Below are 17,109 nucleotides of genomic sequence, written 5' to 3'. Positions count from 1 at the left end.
ACATATATATGGATTTAAAAGCAATAAACTCATAACTTTTAATTGCTATTGACTACATTGATTTGAATGGCAGAGAGAGGGACAGATGGACAAAGAGCTCCCCTTCACTGGTTCAACTCCTCTGCATTAAAGCTGAGCCAGGCTGAAGTCATATGCCAAAAACTCCATCCAGGCCTTTCACATGGTAGCAGTGACAGAAGTTCTGAGCCATTCACTACTGCCTCCCAGCATGTACCCTAGCAGGAAACTAGAAACAGCAGTGGAATTGGGAGCTGAAATCTAGTACGTGATGTGGGCATCCCAAGGTGGGGTCCACTGCTACACCAAGCACCTGCCCCAGAAACTCAGCATTCTTAAAATAGTTTCATAAAAATGATTTCATGTACCGACTTTCCTGTAGCCCTTGACCATTTATGCCCTAATCAGCTACGTAAAGATTATCAAAATAGGGCCCGGCGGCGTGGCCTAGCGGCTAAAGTCTTCGCCTTGAAAGCCCCTGGATCCCATATGGGCGCCGGTTCAAATCTCGGCAGCTCCACTTCCCATCCAGCTCCCTGCTTGTGGCCTGGGAAAGCAGTTGAGGACGGCCCAAAGCTTTGGGACCTTGCACCCGCGTGGGAGACCCGGAAGAGGTTCCAGGTTCCCGGCTTCGGATCGGCGCGCACAGGCCTTTGCGGCTCACTTGGGGAGTGAATCATCGGACGGAAGATCTTCCTCTCTGTCTCTCCTCCTTTCTGTATATCTGACTTTGCAATAAAAAATAAATAAATCTTTAAAAAAAAAGATTATCAAGATAAAATAATAAACAACAGTTTCATGAACAGTAAATATATCTGGAAATTCTTTTTTTTTTGATTCACTCCCCAAGTGAGTGCAACGGCTGGTGCTGCGCCGATCCAAAGCTGGGAACCTGGAACCTCTTCCGGGTCTCCCACGCGGGTGCAGGGTCCCAATGCCTTGGGCCGTCCTCGACTGCTTTCCCAGGCCACAAGCAGGAAGCTGGATGGAAAGTGGAGCTGCCGGGATTAGAACCGGCGCCCATATGGGATCCCGGCATGTTCAAGGCGAGGACTTTAGCCACTAGGCCACGCCGCTGGGCCCTATCTGGAAATTCTTTAAATGATGAATCAAAAATACCAAAAGAACTGTAAACTCCTGTATAAACCACTGTCACGTCGCGCAGCCCAGGTAAAACACCTTTTCTTGAGGCTCTAAGTGTTGCGACATTAGTTTTTGATGGAGAGGTTTTTCTGTTTTATTTATTCTATGTAATCTAATCATCTCCAATACATTTCAACAACTCAGATACTTATCAGCAGATTTTCTGTGCTCTAAAGGATTTCACAAATAGACTGCAGGCTGCCAGTGGAGCTGTTGTAGCTATTATGCTCATTACACCACACTGCTAACAAAAACTTACTAACACACTCAGTGCAAGTGACGTGTATTTCATATCCCCAAGGCATAGAAAATGACATTTTAAAAAAGGAATTAACTGTCCCTCCCTTTTTTAATGTCTCAGAATGAAATGCCACACATCTTAAATAATTTTAATTAGCATACATGACAATACGTCAAGATTTTTTTTTTAACTTTGAAAACTTTTTTTTTCTTTTTAAAGGCAGAGAGACAGAGAAAGTTGTTCTATCTGCTGGTTCAGTTCCCAAATGCCCACAAGAACCAGAGCTTGGATAGGCTGAAGCCAGGAGCCCAGAACTCATCTCATGGAGGTGGCAAGAATCCAAATACTTGAGCTATCATCTGCCGCCTCCCAGGGTACATATTAGCTGGAAGCTGGCTCCAACGCCAAGCAGCAGGGTACTGTGATATGCAGCATGTGAGCTGCTGTGCTCAATGCCTGCCCCCAGTACTTCAGATTTTGATAGTAGGCATCAGTGGGTAAAACGATCAAACGTGAAGTACAGGAAGGATTGGGTCAACCATTACCACCACTGAAAACACCTCTTTCCATGAGGTCTATGCAATCACCACTACATATGATAAGAGACAACACCCTGATTTATACGGGTTTACAAAAGAATGCATACCAAGCACCTCTGTGCTTTTTAGTGCTTACAACAAGTAGGTAATATTATCATCTCCATTTTACAGATATTCTTTCAAATAAAATATATGTTCTTCATTGTTGACTTTTTTTTAAAGATTTATTTTTATCTGAAAGACACAGTAGCAGAGAGAGGAAAGACAGTAAGAGGGGTTCTCTGTCTGCTGGTAGACTCCCCAAATGGTTGCAATGGTCAGAGCTAAACTGATCAGAAGCCAGAAGCAAGGAGCTTCTTCTGGGTCTCCCACATGGGTACAGGGGCCCATTCATTGCTTCCCCAAGTCATAAGCAGGGAGCTGGAGCAGAGTGGGACAGCTGGGACACACACTGGCACCCAGGAGTCTTCCCTTACTACACCACAGTGCCAGCCTGTACACCATTGATTTTGAAGCTTCACCAATTAACCCTAGCTCAAACTTCATTCTGTATTCTAATATCTCATGAATGAAACAGTTTTCTCTTCGGGCTAATCTCCTCCTCCCTTATTACAAAATATTCTTTCATAAAAATGTTCTCAGTCACACTGACCTACCGTTATATATTTTCAAAAATTAAACACTACAGCTAATGAGTAGCTGGAGTGAAAAGTGAACACTTGAGTACTGGTGCTGTGGTATGACAGGTAAAGCTGGCAGCTCTGTTTTTGGTTAAGCTCCCTGCTGGACCAGTGAAAGCAGTGGATAATGGCCTAAGTTTTTGGGTCCATGCACTCCCAAGTGGGAGACTCAGAAAAGCTCCAGGCTCCCAGCTTCAGTTCTGGATGTCAGCCATTTGGGGAGTGGACCAGCAGATAGAAGATGTTTGGTTTTCCCTCTATCTCTGTAATTCTGTCTTAGAAATAAAAACAAATAAATCTTTAAAAAAAAAAAAAAAGATATTTGAGGAGACAGTGTTGTGACACAGGGAGTTAAACTGCCATGTCCAATGCCAGCAGATTTGAGTCCAGCTGTTCTGCTTCTTTTTTTCTTTTTTATTTATATGGAAAGGCAGAATTAGAGGGTAAAGGGAAAGATATAGACAGAAAGAGTGACAGCTATCCCATCCACTACTTTACTCCCTAAACGGTCATAATGGCTGAGGCTGGGCTAGGCTGAAGCCAGGAGCTCCAACTGGGTCTCCTATATGGATGGCAGGGGCCGAAGCACTCAGGTCATTCCCTCTGATGGGTTTCAGCTCCCACTGCAGAGCATGAGAACCAGGGCTTGGCTGGACATAAATGTGGGCTGCATAGTAGGGTCAGTTGAGTCAGTTGGGCTGAGCTAGGCTGCAGCACTCAATGACGTGTTCAAAAGCTGGGACAGACTGGCATGCGTAGGAGCCGAGGCTGGGGACAGGCCTGGAGAGGGTTATTGGGGACCACTGCAACGAGGCTGCAGTTCCTGCTGGCATTTGTGACAGCCATGTGTGGGGTGTTCAGGGTTGGGCTGGGCTGCAGCATCCTTTTATTTGCACATGAGATGGGGCTGGGGACAGAACTGACGAGGTGACTGCAACCACCAGTGTGTGTGAAAGCTAATGTGGGTGACACACTGAGCCAGACCTTGTGCTGGCTGGCACACATAGGAGTCAGGTCTAGGGTAACCTCTTGCGAGGTTTCTTTGAGGACACCCCCAACTGAACCACTGGACTAAAAAAAAAAAACTCCAACTAGGGGGGAAAAAAATCACAGGATCTGTGATCTGACTATGGAGTGCATGTGTCAGAATTGGGCCTCGTTGGTTGTTGAAGCCTGTGCACTGGGCGGTATGCCCAGATGCACGTGGGGGATCTCACAGTTAATTGAAGCCTGCAGAGGCTGAGTAGTACCATGGAGGGCAGAAGAAACTGGATAGCCCTCTTGCCCAAGCTTTGACAGCAAGTATCTGGCGAATGGAGCCTCTAAGGTGGACTATGTCAGCCCATGGACCTTGGAAGGATTTCCTATCCTTGGAGCAATGAAATCAATAGCATTTCAGAACTATTGAAACTACTTAAGCAGTACCCTTGGAACATGCTCCACATTGGGGACCTTAGGATGACATCGAGCGGCTGACCCCATCCCCAGATACTGATATGGTTAGGCTACTGGGTGCTGCCCTCTCCTTTTCTCTTCTCCTTTCCCCTTGATACAGGAAGAAGAAAAAAAAATGGAAACGATTGTTTCATCCACTTTTCCTTATTCCTCAACCATTCCCACCCTAATCACTGGTCCACATGGGCTATATCCTTCGCAACTATGTAAACAACATCAAAAAATTATTTTATATCTAAAAGTTAAAAAAAATAGCTCAACTTATCATCTGCTGCCTTCCCAGATGTAACAGCAGGGAGTAAGATGAGAAGCAGAGGAGCCCAACCTTGAACCCACACTGGGATATGTCAGTTTCCCAAGCCATGGCTTAACTCACTGTGCCACAACACCAACCACTCCCCAAAATAATATTTTAAACATACTGTTCCATAATGTGGCTTTTTTCTATACCTTAACAACAGACATGTTTCCACATCAGTAAAGATATCCAATGTATTCTTAACAGATAAATGGTATTCTACTATGTGAACCTATCAAAATTTATCCTTAAGTCCTAAATGGCAAACCTTTATTTTTTCCCCTAAAATAACAATGCTAAGACATGGAATTGCAGGGTCTCAAGGTACATACATTTTTTTAAGATTTATTTTTATTGGGAAGGCAGACACACAGAGAGGAGGAGAGACAGAGAGGATGATCTTCCATCCTATGATTCTCTCCCCAAGCCGCCACAATGGTTGGAGCTGAGCCAATCTGAAGCCAGGAGCTCTTCCGGGTCTCCCAAGCAGGTGCAGGGTTCCAAAGCTTTGGGCTGTCCTGGACTGCTTTCCTAGGCCACAAGCAGGGAACTGGATGGGAAGTAGAGCTGTCGGGATTAGAACTGGTGCCCATATGGGAACCTGGTGCATTCAAGGCAAGAATTTTAGCTGCTAGGCCACTGTACCAGGCCCAAGATACAAGCATTTTAAATTCCAACAGACAGTGCCAAACTTATCTCTAAGAAAAATTACATTCCTGCCCACTACAGTATGTGAGAGTTCTGGCTATCCCATACGCATCATCTACTACTGGCTATCATTGACTTAATCAATCTTTGTCAATCCAATAGGTAAAAGTGGTGATTATATGCTTTATTTTATACTTATTGAAGTGATCAGGATTACTGCTTTTATAAGCTCAAATAGATTTTTAATTTATTATTAGCTATAGGCTAACCTTAACTGCAGATGGAGGAAAAAAAATCAAGAACTACATTAAAAGTATAACTAGAAGACTGGTAGCATTTAGCCAATTTAAGATTTGGACATGGAGAAGACAGCGAAGCTAACCACAAAAGAATCTAGTCTTCACGAAAGAACACTTCAACTTTTGCTTGAAATGCACTACTATAAGACCATCAAGTTATGCCAAACATTTTAGACACATTTCCTTTTTTAAGAGCACATTCAATTCTGCTGTCCTATGCTTTCTCATCTTTGCTTGTGATTCTAATCAGTTTACTTTTTAAAAGATTTATTTATTTTTATTAGAAAGTCAGATATACAGAGAAGAGAAGAGACAGAGAGGAAGATCTTCCATCAGATGATTCACTCCCTAAGTGGCTGCAATGGCTGGAGCTGAGCCAGTCCAAAGCCAGGAGCCTGGAGCTTCTCTTGGGTCTCCTACGCAGGTACAGAGTCCCAAAGCCTTGGCCCATCCTCAACTGCTTTCCCAGGCCACATGCAGTGAGCTGGATGGGAAGTGGAGCTTCTGGTATTAGAACCGGCGCCCATATGGGATCCTGGTGTGTTCAAGGCGAAGACTTTAGCCGCTAGGCCATCACATCGGGCCCTCTAATCGGTTCACTTTATTGCCACTTTACTTTTCCATATTCAATATTTATTAACTTGACCTTTTGCTACTTCTAGATGTTAAATTACTAGTAAGCAATCAGGATCTCACTACATGCATCTTATACAATTAAGACACTTGGTATAGGTGTTGCATAAGGACACAGAGACAGGAAAGAAAAATAAATATTAGCAATGGCCATTTGTGGGGATGTTCAAGACAGTTTATAAAAACAAATGGTACAGGGCCCGGCGGCGTGGCCTAGCGGCTAAAGTCCTCGCCTTGAACGCCCCGGGATCCCATATGGGCGCCGGTTCTAATCCCGGCAGCTCCACTTCCCATCCAGCTCCCTGCTTGTGGCCTGGGAAAGCAGTTGAGGACGGCCCACTGCATTGGGACACTGCACCCACGTGGGAGACCTGGAAGAGGTTCCTGGTTCCCGGTTTTGGATCGGCGCGCACCGGCCCGTTGCGGCTCACTTGGGGAGTGAATCATCGGATGGAAGATCTTCCTCTCTGTCTCTCCTCCTCTCTGTATATCTGACTTTCCAATAATAATAAAATCTTAAAAAAAAAAATAAATAAAAACAAATGGTACAGCTTCACCTAGTTTATGAATTCACACATGAGTGAGCCGACCTCTGTTTACGAATGCAGATCAATGTCACCACGAGCCCACAAGCACTGTTACCAGCAACGACAGCCGGATGGAGAACTAGTCTCACACTTTCTTACCCGATTCTCTTTGTGGCCACTTGCAGGTAACAATTTTTCTCAGGGAGAATCTAATTAGCCCTAAGAGGAACTTTGACCTTATCATCCTGATAAATTAGTATCCAGAACTGCAAAAGTATCACAAATCACCTAGAGGCTAGAAAGGTTTTTGACTCAAAGCTGACAAATCAGTAAATCTTTAGCTATACTTCCTTACATTTTCAGCTGAAATTTAGATTTATAAAGCAAATTAATGCTTGAGATATTATTTCAAAGTCACACTGGCCCATCCAAGGGAACACATGACAGATCCTGCACATCCCTCTCACATCAGAGACAGAGAACAGGCAGGAGAGAGCGGAAGCCCAATGTGACAAAATGTTAAAGCCAGGCTTCGACTCACTTTCTGGCCACTCTGCATTCTGAAGTAGCTGACAACAGTGGCAGAGCTCATCTTTCCTTCGGGGAGAGGCAACCGTCACAGGCAAGATCCTCCTAACTAACAAAGCAGCGGCCCTCCTGTCCCTCAAGAGAGGCAAGCGAGGCAGCGCTGCATTCCATGCACAATGACTGCAGCTTCCTAGCCCACAATGGGCGGGAGCAGTGAACTCTGCCAGAGCACCCTGCTAATCCTCCCCAAATCCCACACCACAGGAGTGGGGGTGGAGTACGCTGGGGTGGGGGACAGAACAGAAAACAATTCCAAACTGAATCAAGGACAGTAGCGCTGCGTGACAGAAGGTTACCATGCTCCAACTTGAAACGAGGAGGCAGTTGATGGGGAAGGGGAACAACTTATACAAAAGCCTTGACAGCACATTGTTAAAACATAGTCCAGGGCCCAGGGCAGTAGCCTAGCACCTAAAGTCCTTGCCTTGCACACTCCATTAGCCCCACTTCCCATCCAGCTCCCTGCTTGTGGCCTGGGAAGGCGACCGAGGACAGCCCAAAGCCTTTGGCCCCTGCACCCGAGTGGGAGACCTGGAAGAGGCTCCAGGATCCTGGCTTCAGATCAGCACAGCTCCGGCCTCTGTGGTTGCTTGGGGAATGAATCAATGGATAGAAGATCTTCCTGTCTCTCTTCCTCTCTGTATACCTGACTTTCCACTAAAAATAAATTTTTTTTTCATTTTTAAAATTTTATTTTTGACAATCTTTACATAGCTAATTAGGGCACAAAGGTTCAAAGGCTACAGGAAAGTGGGTAAGACTATCATTTCCACATTTTTTTTCCTATATCAGAGTTAAAGGGGGAGGTAAAGGGAGAAGCCCCACCGAGCATCCCACCCATCCCAGGTCCCCGATGTGGGGGGCATGCTCCGAGGGTTTTGCTCAAGTGGTTTTGACAGTTCAACACTTATGAATTGCTGCCAATCTCGCTATTCCAAGCACTGTGAGGTCGCTGAGGAATCCTCTGATTGACACAGTCCATCTTAGAGTCTCCGCTTAAAAAAAACAAAACAACAACAACAACAAAAAAAACACAGTCCACAAATGAATTTTATCCCTGAGCCTTCTGATGTGCTAACCAACATTTGGCCCCCTAATCATGTGCCAGCCCTGGCTACAAGAAAAGCATAAAATAGCAGGCATTTTCACATGGTAGCAAGGCTGGAAGGGATGCTACCACAGTGTAAATGACTAATTAGCTCAACAGAAGACAAAGAGAGAAAATACCTGTCACCCAATGCTGTTTACAACTTGACATGTAGTAAAAACAGTCCCGGCAAGTTCAGAAGCAGGCCTTGCTTTGCAGACTTCTGTTAACATAGCAATGGAAAATGCACCATATCAGAGTCTTGAAAAAGTCCCATGTCTCAGACACAATAAAGCATGACTGGAAATAATGCTTGCCAAAAATTGTGCAGTTTTTCTCTCATCCTTGTGAAAGGGAAGATTTTTAATTATTACAGTGAACTTTAATAAGGAATTACATTTCATAGCTTTGATAACCACTTAAAAGTGCAGTGTGGTGGGGGGAGGAGAGAAGCCCACAAGCGCTAGATTTTATATGTATCAGAATTCAGCTAATATTTCCTTCACGTAAACCTTGGCCACCCTTTCTGCAAATTACATTTATATTAAGTGGCTAGATGTTCATTCAATGAAGACTGGGGATGAATGGCGATAGGAAGGTCAGTTCAACTTCCTTGTATTAACAAATGAAGACTCCCGAAATTGAGGATTATTTAGGTGGGAGTTAATAGAATGTTATAATATGGTTATTCAGGCCTTCAACAAAAGGCACTCCTATTGTATTAATCCCAGCCAATGTTCTTAACAGCAAGATATTTTGTACTTTGATCTTTTCCAGCTCCTTGAAAAGATCTAAAGATCTTAAAACATGTTGTTTCGGGACCAGCGGCGTGGCCTAGCGGCTAAAGTCCTCGCCTCGAACGCCCCGGGATCCCATATGGGCGCTGGTTCTAATCCTGGCAGCTCCACTTCCCATCCAGCTCCCTGCTTGTGGCCTGGGAGGGCAGTTGAGGACGGCCCAATGCATTGGGACACTGCACCCGCGTGGGAGACCCGGAAGAGGTTCCAGGTTCCCAGCTTTGGATCGGCACGCACCGGCCCGTTGAGGCTCACTTGGGGAGTGAATCATTGGACGGAAGATCTTCCTCTCTGTCTCTCCTCCTCTGTGTATATCTGGCTGTAATAAAATGAATAAATCTTTAAAAAAAAAAAAAAACATGTTGTTTCCTCTAAAACCTTCTTGGCATGTGTTGGAAGGAACCGGGGCTCCTATTTCTCATACAGTAAGACCTACACCTCACAGACAGCTAGCATGTCCTCAGGATGGCCTAACTGGGAGCATCCCATATGGGGCAGATGAGAGGCAGGTGGCCTCCGCAGGGGCATATTGACCACATGCTTCCTGATGATGGGAGAGGTCTATAAACTCCTCATTAACAAGTGAAGGAATTTTTTTTTCAGATCCTGTTGAAAGATGGCAAATCACAAAACCACTCTAAATCCAATCTCAAGATTCCTTTGCTTCAAGTGCTTGATTAAAATCAAGTATGAGGGAGGGGAGGTACTGGCGCAGTGGCCTAGTGGCTAAAGTCCTCACTTTGAACACTCCGGATCCCATATGTATACCAGTTCTAATCCCGGTTACCCCACTTCCCATCCAGCTCCCTGCCTGTGACCTGGGAAAGCAGTCCAGGACAGCCCAAAGCCCTGGGACCCTGCGCCTGCATGGGAGACCTGGAAGAAGCTCCTGGCTTTGAATTAGCTTAGCTTCAACCATTGCAGTCTCTTGGGGAGTGAACCATCGGATGGAAGATCTTCCTCTCTGTCTCTCCTCCTCTCTGTATATCTGACTTTCCAATAAAATAAATACATGTTTTTTTTAAAAAAGAGTAAATATTCATGCTATTTTTTAAAAAATTAAGTATCAGTCACTTTGATTCTTCACTCTTTGAAAAAAAATAGCAACTAAGGTCTTCCCATGCATTTTCTTTCATTTCACTTGTTTCAAAATACTCAAGTGAGAGAAAATGATACAGCAAATGAGCAAAATGAAAACAAGTGATGAGTATTTGTATCATTTCTGTAGCTGTTTCTTTTTTTTAAGCCTGGAAAACTGAAGAAAAAAAAAGTCACTAGGCTAATATTGCGATATGGTGGGTTGATCCACTGCTCACAAAGCTGCTATTCCAGACTGGAGTGCAGGTTCAAGTCCCTGCTGCTGCTTCCCAAGGTTAGGTTTTGCTCCTTTTGTGTGTGTGTGTGTTTTCAAACAGCAATAACCTTCCAACTGCAAACCTCTTACAGCCTGTAACACATTCAGTGCTTCTGACTAGTTAGAAAGGTAGACACATAATCTGCAATATAGTAAGCTATTTTTAAATTGTTCTGGGGTCATTTTATTTTACAGATACAATTTTGAAATGATAAAAATAGAAACATCTAAGACTTGTGATGTAATCTTTGCCTTATACAAAACCCTTATGTTGTTTGTTCCAGGAACTGGGAGGAAAGCAGTCCAGAAAGGAAATGAGCTATTAACTGAATCTAATAACAAGACCAAAGGGATAACCTTAAGGATTGGCAAACAGAGTCCGCAATGAGGATGAACTAAGCAGTACTACAGAGGGCTGGCCTCACAACACTCAAGCAGAAGTAATACCACAGCACAGCCTCTCCCTGCAAAATGTCAAGGTTAGAATACCATTCCCAGCAAGGTTAGAATACCATTCTAGAAGTAGCTTTCTACTTCTGGAATAAAATAAAGATTATATGTGTTACTGAGTTAATAGCTGACCAAAAAAGTAGCACTATTCATACAAAAAAATTATCAACTGCTGTGTGCACAGGCCCTTTGTGGGCAGCTGGGACCTCGGCCCCCCGGCCTGCTGTTGGATTGTTAAGTAGACTTAGCCCAGGGCAGGGACCCTAGGAGTCAGTGGTCTACATGTTCAAGCTATGGTCCATTTGCAGCTCAGAAAAGTCTTCCCATTACAGGCAAGCTGGTTTTCCAAACTAGAACTTTTCCATAGCATCTGATCCACCATTCTCCTGTGTGCTAAACCCTTGGACTGCTTGGAGAGTGACAGGCTCTGATGTTCCAAGCCTTTCTCCACTCATTCTTGGCTCTGGGAGAATTGCAAGTATTGAAATATGACAACTGGTATGGACTCTTGTTTTACAAACAGATCCCCCAAATGGAGGGTGGCACATAAAATATAGGACACCCAAAGTATTTGGGATATACTTTGTATGGAATTCAGATTTAACTGGGCATCCTATATTTTTATGTGCCTAACTGTTAACTCTAGCCTTCTGGGGTCATCCTATTCCTTCCTGGGTCTCCTATCTTTCTTTTGAAGGAAACTTTTCATCAGCTTAAAAAAATATACAAGGGGTAGGTGCTATGGTATAGTAGGATAAGCCTCCATCTGTGTGCTAGCATCCCATATCGGTGCCAGTTCAAGACCTGGTTACTTCACTTTCAATCTGTCCCCTTGCTAACACTCCTGGGAAAGCAGCAAAAGACATCCCAAGGCCTTGGGCTCCTACACCCCCATAGGATACCCAGAAACCGCCACTGGCCATTATAGATGTTTGAAGAGTGAACTAGCAGTTGAAAGAATTTTCTATCTTGCCTTCTCTATAACTCTGACTTTTAAAAAAATGTCTAGGAACTGATATTGTGGTGGTTAAACTGCTACCTAACACACCCTGCCCTGTTGTTTGCTAATGCACCTGGGAAAGTAGCAGAGGACGGCCCAAGTGCTTGGCCCCCTACAACTCACAAGGGAGACCCTAAGGGAGCTCCAGGTGCCTAGCTTTCTCCTGTCCCAGCCACTGTGGCCATTTGAAGAGGTGACAGATGGAAACTGTCTCTCCCTTGCTCTGTAAGTCTTTCAAATAACACAAAATGAAAAAAAATTATCAACTGTAAAACAAGGAGTTGTAAAAACACCTGAGCATAGGGGCTGGAATTTGGTGCAGTGGTTAAGATGTCACGTGGGAAGTAAGCACTGGGTTCACTGGTTAGAGAACTGCTTGGTGCGGGACGTGCTCAATTAGCTCAATTGGCTAATCCTCTACTTTGAAGTGCTGGCATTCCATATGGGTGCCAGATCATGTCCTGGTTTGCTCCACTTCCCATCCAGGTCCCTGCTTGTGGCCTGGGAAAGCAGCAGAGGATGGCCCAAAGCCTTGGGATCCTGCACTTGCATGGGAGTTCCAGAAGAAGCTTCTGGCTCCTAGCTTTGGATGGGCTCAGCTGCAGACGCTGCAACCATTAGGGGAGTGAACCAGCAGATGGAACATTTCTCTGTCTCTCCTCTGTGTAAATCTGCCTTTCCAACAAAATTAAATAAAAACAAATCTAATAAAAGGGGGGTAGTGATAGTGCTTACCTCCTAGGACTGCTGTAAGGAGTAAATAAATTATAATTCGCAAAAGTATTTCAACAGTGTCTCAAATAGAACACAGCATTTGTTATCAAGTTTAAAAAGAACTATTGTCTTACCAATACCAATGTAAGTGGGTTTTTTTGTTTGTTTGTTTTCACTCAATAGTTGAAAATGGAGGAAGAAGTAACAAATACAGACAAAGCACTGTGTGTGTGCTCCTGGAAGAAGACAAACTTTCCTGACAGAGAATGACTTCCCATAAAGGCTGCCACATTATCAACTGAAGATTTATAAGAAATCAGGATAAACTTATCTAGCTGGGATGATTTAGGCATGATACTGACCCATGTTGCAACATAAACGAGAGACCTTGCCAAGGTTTCTTTCCATCCAAACACTCTATGATTAACCCTAACAGAACTGAATTATGTACAGCCTGCCCATCCACATGTGCAAGGATATACTGAAAAGCCTTTTGCTTCGCCCATAAGATTTTAGACAAGATTAAATTACTTTGGGTAGATTTTTACTTCATCTACAAATGAAAACAAAGTTTTGTAATTCAAGTCTTCAAGGATAAGTGGTATTATTTGAACGAAAGAATGATACACATTTTCAGATTTAGGAACACCAGCTGAGAACTAACCATTCATAACTATAATCAGTGGAATAATCAGACAGAACAAGCAGGCAAGACCCAATCTCTTTTGGATGGTCGCATAGTTTCTTTTTCCCAATATTAATTATTTAGAGATATCAAGTTCAAAACAAGTACCTTAAAAATGGCGATACCACACATGTGAAGTACAACCTACTACCATGTCAGCCCAACACGTTCACAAAGGGAGTAATGCACACACATTTCCCAGAAGCAGGTGTCTCACATTAAAGTTACTGTTCATCTTGAAAGCTTGAAAGTTAGTATTTATAGGTTAATCCTTTTAAAATACAGCAGCAAAACTACTAATTTTTAAAATTTCCTGTTAAATGTCTAAATGAATCTGGTTGCCTTGAACGCACACTTCACAGAATCTGTGACACAGACCATGAATGAAATGCTATGCCATGAACACAGTCAGCACCTGAATCCAAAATTCACTAAAATTCTCAATTACTCACAAAAAAATCTATAACCAGTGTTTCTGATACTCACAAATCAAAATCCAAATCTTTGCCAACTACACTGCTAACTTTGCTACTGACACACACGATCACAAAACAGGAGAATTTATACAAAAGTATATGAACTAATGAAATAATCCCAAGTTAGGTCCTCAGGAGCAGCACATTCTGTACCTAGTTATAGGCTCTCCTTTGTCTCCTTCAAATGAAAAGTAATGTTCTCAGCTAAAGGTAAAGGCTTCAGAACAAAAATCGTTAAAACTAAATTCCAAGTAAGAATAACCCTAATGTTGTCCGAATTTCTTATCTTCCTTTTAATTTCCAGGTGTCCTAAATATCAAAATGCTTCTAGAACATTAGCACTAATTAGTACAGCCTTCTTTATTCACAACCACAAAAACAAGGAGAAGCAGCGGAGCTATCCAGGCTCCAGTTGCACAAGGTTTGCAATCTTAAAGGGATTTCTCATAAAAATTAACTGTAAATTCATTACTTAACCTAAAAGATAAGTCCAGCCCTCTAAAATTCCCACCTAGTCCACAATTTTCCCTATCGTAAATCCATTCTGTTAATTCTACTATAGGATGAAAGGTTCCACACAAAGCTAACGGCAGCTGAGGAACTCAACACCCTCCCAGCCCTGATTTAAATCTCTGCCCCAGTAAACTTCCCTGGTTGGTTATTTTCTTTTTCTGAAATGAGTTTTCAGTATTCTCCAGCCACTGCAAACAATTCAGCAGAAACCTGGCTGATTAATAGAAACAAAACAGATTCTCATGTTTCCCTATCCCAACAACAGTATGATCTCCGTGGAAAATGAAAATGCTGTTGCTAAAGAACCCTGTCTGTGCGCCATCAGGTACAATGCCACTAAAATGCCCCAACCATCACCCTAGACAGGTGCCCCGTAAGGAAACACACAGCCCGTTTTCCTTCTATTACAATACCAGAGAGAAGCAGGGAATTTCAGCATGCAGGCTGGACTCTGTAAACCGTCACAGAGGCACAAAATCTAATCAAAATGGGTCTCATGGTTTCAAAGTGGACGTGAAAGTCAAATCAAAAGCTATGCAAGGTGGAAACGAATCCAAGATTCCTGGAAGGCAGAAAAGCAGTTCTTGGAATTTCCTACTTTTAGGGACAAAAGGACTCACAGTTTCAACACACAGCTCCCAACAAAGAATTCCTTTCCTGTCTCCCGCCCTCGCCAGCCCCACTCACTTTTGAGTGTCCCCCCACCTCCTTGTCTCTAGGGCCCCTTGCACTTACCATGGTTCCTCCTCCTCTGCACCAGGGGTTCCCTATACTGGACACGTCCTAAAGCCTTCCGGCCCTGATCCTTATATACCTCCTGCAGCCTCTCCCTGCACCGGCACGTTCGATTCCCCAGTGCTTCTACTCCAACTCGACATCCATCAGGTTCCCTCCATCGGTTCCTCTGCTCTTACTCCTCCATCCCACCCTTGACACGCGGGGGCCCAATCTCTTCCTTGCCCCTTCTCAGTGCCTGGTTTAGCCCTCTCTTCACCTCACTGTTTTCCGTTTTGTTTTGTTTTGTTTTGCTTTTTACCGAGGATCCCAGGGAACCTTTTCCATGAGCCTAATTCCCCAGTTACCCTGGTCCCAGACCACCATCACTTCTAACACCATTTTTTTTTTAAACTCTGGGTCTTTCCGTTTCTGGAATTGTCTTACAAAACGCCCATCTTTCACCCGTCTTTTCTCCTGTCTCTAGATCTCTTCTTCCTACTTCCACCTGGTTCTAGTCAGGGGTCTCGTTCGCTCTCCCTCACTTTCCAGAACGTGCGCCCACTGCCCGCCCCACCTCCTAACCCATACCTTTCTCAGAGCCTTACCAGCAGTCCTCGCCGGTCCTTCAGCTCATCTCGCTCCGCACTAGTTCACACCCTTGTCACGTCTGGCTCTTAATCACTCTCTCTCTCTCCCCCTACTCCAACTCCTACTACCCAGAGCTTCCCCTCCTCGATTCCCACTTTCAACTTCCCAGCCCCAGTACCCCTGACCTCATACACCCCCGCGCTCACATCCAGCCCCAGAGCCCAGCCCGCGTCTCCCTAACCCCATTCCCTGCCGGGCTTCCCTGACACCCGCCCTTGGTGTTCCCCTCCTTGCCACCGCCTTAAACTGGCTTTTTCCTCACTCCTGCTCTCCCTTGGTTTCTAGCCCCTTCTCCCCTTAATCCTCAAGTCCTTCTTAGCCCGGCTCCACCTCAGCCGCCCCTCGAAGCTTCCTTCAGCTCTTGCCTCCAGGCTAGAATCCCCTACCCACCCGTCGCCCACCCCGCCACCAGCAGCGCCCACAAGCCCCAGCTCCGGCTCTCCAGCGGCCCCCGCCCGGGGCGCCCCCTGCCCGCCGGCGCCGCGGTCCCGCCCCCTGCCCGCCGCCGCTCCTCCCGCCCGCGAGGCGCGCGCCGCCTTTGTCGCCCCTCACCCGGTGTGTGAATGTGAGGATTTTGCTTCTTTAAAGGGGAGGGCCGGAGTACGGAGACTCCTATCCCCGCCTCCGCGCGTTAGAATGGACTCCCCTGGCCTGGGCGGCCTCCGCGTCCCCGTCCCCCACCTCCGCCCCCTCCCCAGGCCCCCCTCTATTTACCGCCATCATCAGCACGCGCGAGCTGTCACCGGAGCGCGAGACCACCGGTCCCGGCCCCGCCCCGCGCCCGCCCATTGGCCCGCCCGCCGCGGCCCCGCCCCTCGGGCCCCGCATTGCGCCAACGGCGCCGCGCAGGGCCCCGACCGTGTCCCGCAGGGTTCGCGCGCCGGGGCCCGAGTGAAGGGTCAGCCTCGAACGCGAGGCCCACTCAAGCCTGGCGTGAGGGGCGGCGGTGTGGACGGACACTGTAAACCTCGGGTCCAAGTTTGGTTGAAACACACGAGGGGTAAATAAGGTTTCCAGACAAAGAGACTCTTAAAGGTACAGAGTCTTGTGTCCGCCCCTCCTCCTTAAAGGGCCAGAGATGCCAGAGACCAAATCCGCCCCCTTCTCCCCAGCCCTTCATTTGCAGGAAGGGACTTTTACATGAGAGCTTTCCCGACTCTTGTTGAACATCTCTTTCCTCTGTGAAGGGGAAAGGGCTTCTTCGCTATCCTTTTTTGTTTCTAAGAAAATACTTGTTATTTTCAGCAGTGTGGTTCCTAAAGAAACAGCCAGGGGAACTGTGAGGTTTCTTTGGACAGCGGTTTGTGAAAGCTGGCTCCCAGGCGGCCCAGCACGTGTCAGACTTAGTCCACTGAGGACCCCAGCGGGATTCAGCTGTTTGGAAATGGAAATATCCCCAAGGACGAAGATCTCTACGTGAATTTAAGTGCAAAAAAAGACGGGAAATGAGCCAGACTGGAGTTGGTCGTGGCTCCCAAGAACTTGTAGGGGCCTGGGGATAGAGATCATGGGGAGAAAGGACTGAAGCTAGTTCAACCAAAGGCTTCCTTCCTGGTCAGGCTCTTGGAGTGTCCTGTCTTGATCTAACTTGCCCCAACA

The 17,109-nt window shown here is 45.5% G+C and overlaps 1 protein-coding gene across 11 annotated transcripts in view; it reads right to left on the bottom strand.

The window, feature by feature from the left end:
* USP49 (ubiquitin specific peptidase 49) overlaps positions 1 to 16,272 on the bottom strand; it is an 80,134-nt gene extending 63,862 nt beyond the window's left edge. For 3 of the 11 annotated variants that reach the window (XR_009245296.1, XR_009245297.1, XM_058663200.1), the window contains exon 1: positions 15,451 to 15,607. The gene's annotated coding sequence lies outside the window, so the exon portion shown is untranslated. Of the gene's footprint in view, positions 1 to 14,558; positions 14,708 to 14,880; positions 15,138 to 15,450; positions 15,609 to 16,062; positions 16,164 to 16,224 lie in introns of those variants that run through there. The other 8 variants (XM_058663124.1, XM_058663171.1, XM_058663189.1 and 5 more) reach the window with 6 other exon arrangements.
* Positions 16,273 to 17,109: the final 837 nt, after the last annotated feature.

Source organism: Ochotona princeps, chromosome 1 (assembly GCF_030435755.1).
Source record: "Ochotona princeps isolate mOchPri1 chromosome 1, mOchPri1.hap1, whole genome shotgun sequence".
In the NCBI taxonomy this organism is placed as follows: Eukaryota; Metazoa; Chordata; class Mammalia; order Lagomorpha; family Ochotonidae; genus Ochotona; species Ochotona princeps.
This window is presented reverse-complemented; position numbering and strand designations above follow the sequence as displayed.